This window comes from Sinocyclocheilus anshuiensis, unplaced genomic scaffold (genome assembly GCF_001515605.1).
Source record: "Sinocyclocheilus anshuiensis isolate Anshui unplaced genomic scaffold, SAMN03320099.WGS_v1.1 scaffold2218, whole genome shotgun sequence".
NCBI classification, from domain to species: domain Eukaryota; kingdom Metazoa; phylum Chordata; class Actinopteri; order Cypriniformes; family Cyprinidae; genus Sinocyclocheilus; species Sinocyclocheilus anshuiensis.
This window is the reverse complement of record NW_015558568.1, coordinates 299,297-303,550: the sequence shown is the minus strand read 5'-3', so window position 1 is coordinate 303,550 and position 4,254 is coordinate 299,297. Positions and strand designations below refer to the sequence as shown.

Below are 4,254 nucleotides of genomic sequence, written 5' to 3'. Positions count from 1 at the left end.
ATGTCTAAAGTGGACTATCAAAATAGTCTTCTGCGAACCACTTACCAAGGATTCATAGCGGCTGTAAACGTATACTTCGATAAGCTTATTCCCAAAGTGGTGCCTTTCCAGGTAGGATTGTTTCTGAAACATAAGAAGTACTTAAAAATGTACTCTGAGTGATGTGTGATGTTGGACTTATATGTTGTCAGTTTAAGAAAGGTGGGCCTGTCATTGCTGTTCAAGTGGAAAACAAATATGGATCACATGCAAGAGATGGAAACTACATGTCATTTATCAAAGAGGTATGAATGAACATTCCAAACTCAGATGTCGTACTTTTCTTTGATGGCAAAGTTTTTAATATAATTTCTTCCAGGCTCTTCAAGAAAGGGGCATCAGTGAAGTTCTCCTAACATCAGACGACCATGAAGGTCTAAAATAATTCAAGAAAATGAATCATGATGACATCAAATATCTTGAAGCAGTGCAGGTAGATATTTTAGGGTCGGTTTTGTAAATGAAAGTGTTAGATAAAACGTTTGACATTACTTTAATCGCATGTGCATAAAGCCCAACGGTCCTGTGCTGGTGATGGAGCTCTGGACGTGGAGGTCTGATGGATGGAGCGGTTTACACCATAGTTTTCCTGCAGAGGGTAAGATGTTATCATATGACACAAAAAAACAAATAAAAAAAACGTTGAAATTAATAAAACAAACAAATAATAAATAATATTTTAATATTTTTAAGTGAATAATATAAAACAATAATTGTTTCATTTTATTATACTTTTTTATTTTTTATTAATTAAAAATTTTATTTGTTTTATTTAGCTACTATTTTATTTATTTTTTTTATAATAATTATTTAAAAAGCCCTTGATAACTTGTCATTTACCATTATTAACATGAAGGGCCGAAGCACTGATGTGAAATTTCCTTTCTAATGACAGACCTGGTTGCCGTGGTGAGAGAGATACTGAGACGAGGAATGTCCATCAACCTGTACATGTTCCACGGAGGGACAAACTTTGGCTTCATGAATGGAGCATCGGCCAACCCATCGTACAAAGCACTGGTTACAAGCTATGGTTTGTTCATCTTAAAAGTGACTCCACAATTAGCCTCAAGTTGGCTGCATATTAAACTAGGGTGGAATAATTCATATTAAAATTATATCACCTTTAAAAGGACAGAACACCCAAAACTTGCAGTTATCTCATCATTTACTCACCCTCATGTTGCTGCAAACAAGAACACAAAAAAATATATATATTGAAGAACACTGGGAACCAAAAAACATTGGAGACCATTCCATTGTTTTAAAAAAAAACTTAGACAAATTCTTTTTATTTTTCACATGAGAAAGAAAGTCATATAGATTTGGAACAACATGCGGGATGATGACCGAATCTTTATTTTTGGTGAACTGATGTTGTACTTCACAATATGGCCAGTGTGTAGTGCTATCAAGTAGAGCACAAGCATTTCATGTAGGACTGAAAAAGCAGCAGAACAAAGTGCTAGTAGGTGCTTAGTAGGCTTAATAGGTCAACCAAAAATGAAAATTTGCTCAAAATTTACTCACCCTCAGAAATGTAGCATTACATCACTTGCTCACCAGTGGATCTTCTGCAGTGAATGGGTGCCGTCAGAATAAGAGTCCAAACAGCTGATAAAAACATCACAATAATCCACACCACTCCAGTCCATCAATTAACATCTTGTAAAGTGAAAAGCTGCACGTTTATAAGAAACAAATCCATCATTAAGGCATTTTAACTTTAAACAGTAGCAAAATATCTGGAGTCCATAATCCATGCTAACACTTCCTCCAATGAAAAGTACATCTCCTGTTGTCCTCTCACATCAAAATCCACCAACATATTTGTTTAGAACTGTTTTAGACTGTTGGTCTGTGCATATTTCTCTCCTGATCCAGACGAGACAACTTTATTTTTACTGGAGAAAGCAATATTATGGATTATGGCCTTATATTTTAGCCAGAAGCAACAGTTTGAAGATAAAAATGTCTTGATGGATTTGTTGGCTTTTCTCACCTCAGGCCATCCATCTTTGATTCTTTCAACATTTTGGATGCTGTACAACATATTATTGGTTAATATTGTTTTCCTCCCATCCATGTGGCCTTTTTGAAAAGTTATATCAAAGGAAAAATGTACTACATTGTATCTAATAATAACATGCTCACATGTTTTCTGAGCTGTGCTGAATTCTGTGGTGCTCATCAGGTGAAATCCTCCCTGAGATGCCTGGTCTCCGCTGGAAAGAAGAATATGAGGCGGCCCTATTGTTCCAGCATCTGTCACTGTGGGACGCTCTGCCATACACACATGAGGTAAGAAGTCTACTTGACCCTGACTTTACCCCGAGAAACAGGAACATTTACTCTGAGAAATTAATCTCAAAATCCAACTTCTTTACCCTCGAGCCTTTCAAATCTCAATTCCCCGTCAATATGGAGAATCTGCCTGTGAATAACGGTAATGGCCAGGACACACCCTCTACGAGACCACCATCACCAGAGAATTTTTCTTGCTGAAAAATCTCACTGACACACATTAATTTGATCAAAAGTGACAGTAAAGATATTTATAATGTTTCATCAAAGAATCCTGAAAAAATACATCACGGTTTCCACAAAATTAATAAGCAGCACAACTGTTTTCAACACTGATAATAATAAGAAATGTTACTTGAGCAGCAAATCAGCATATTAGAATGATTTCTGAAGGATCATGTGACCCTGAAGACTGGAGTCATGATGCTGAAAATTCAGTTTAAACATCACAGGAATAAATTTCATTTTAAAATATATTATTAATAGAAAATTATTATTTTAAATTATAATATTTCACCGTATTACTGTTTTTATTGTATTTTTGAACAAATAAATGAATTAACTTTATTGATTATTTGTAGGAGAAACAGTTTGAGTCTGCTGGTGGAGAACAGTGAGTTAAATGAATTAGGACAAGATTTGAACACTTAAAGTAATAGTTCACCCAAATATGAAACTTTGCTGAAAATGTACTCACCCTCAGGCCATCTAAAATGTAGACGAGTTTGTTTTTCATCAGAACAGATTTGGAGAAATTTCACAATAATCCACAAGTGATCCACACGACTCCAGTCCATCAATTAGTCTTATGAAGTGAAAAGATGCATGTTTGTAAGAAATAAACCCATCATTAAGACATTTAAAGGGGTCATATGATGCTGCTAAAAAGAACATTATTTTGTGTATTTGGTGTAATGAAATGTGTTTATGCGGTTTAAGGTTCAAAAAAAGACATTATTTTCCACATACTTTTTATAAAGAATATCTCTTTGGATTTGAGACTTTAGTCTTTGCAACTTTACAGATCTTCTTTATGCACCAAGAGCTTGTAACACTCCAAAGAGAAAGGAAAATTTGAAATCGCATCATATGACCCCTTTAAAATTTTACTGTTGCCAAAATATCTATAGTCTATAATCCATAATAATGTGAAAAAGTTCATCTCCTGTTGTCCTCTCACATCAAAATCCACCAACATATCTGTTTAGAAATGTTTTTGCTTAGAAATGGTGTTTGATCGTATTTTAGCCAAAAGCAATAGCTTGAAATTAAAAACATCTTAATGATGAATTTATTACAACACGCAGCTTTTTGGGTTTACAACACGTTAACTGATGGAGTGGAGTCATGTGGATTATGGTGATGATTTTATCAGCTGTTTGGACTCTCATTCTGACGGCACCCTGTTCCAATAAAGAAACAAACTCATCTACACCTTGGACAGCCTGAGGGTGACTACATTTTCAGTAAATTATCATTTTTGGGTAAACTATTCCTTTAAATTTGGTCAGAAATACTGTACTGTACTTACATTTACATTTACATTTAGTCATTTAGCAGACGCTTTTATCCAAAGCGACTTACAAATGAGGACAATAGAAGCAGTCAAAACTAACAAAAGAGCAACAATATATAAGTGCAAATGACAAGTCTCGGTTAGCCTAACGCAGTACACGTATATATATTATACACACACACACACACACACACAAACAAAGAAAAACAAGTAGATAGAATAGAAAAAATAGAAAGCTAGTTTTTGCTTTTTGTTGTTTTTTTTTAAATAAAGAATAAAAAAAATAAAAAAGATAAATATAGATAAAGTAGAATTAAAATAGTATAGAAAGTGTTAGATTTAGAGGGTCATATAAAGGTGGAACAGATGTGTTTTTAGTCGTTTCTTGAAGATGG

The 4,254-nt window shown here is 34.2% G+C and overlaps 1 pseudogene; it reads left to right on the top strand.

Moving 5' to 3' along the window:
- Positions 1-4,254, top strand: part of LOC107679506 (beta-galactosidase-1-like protein 2) — a 5,426-nt pseudogene continuing 1,172 nt past the window's right edge.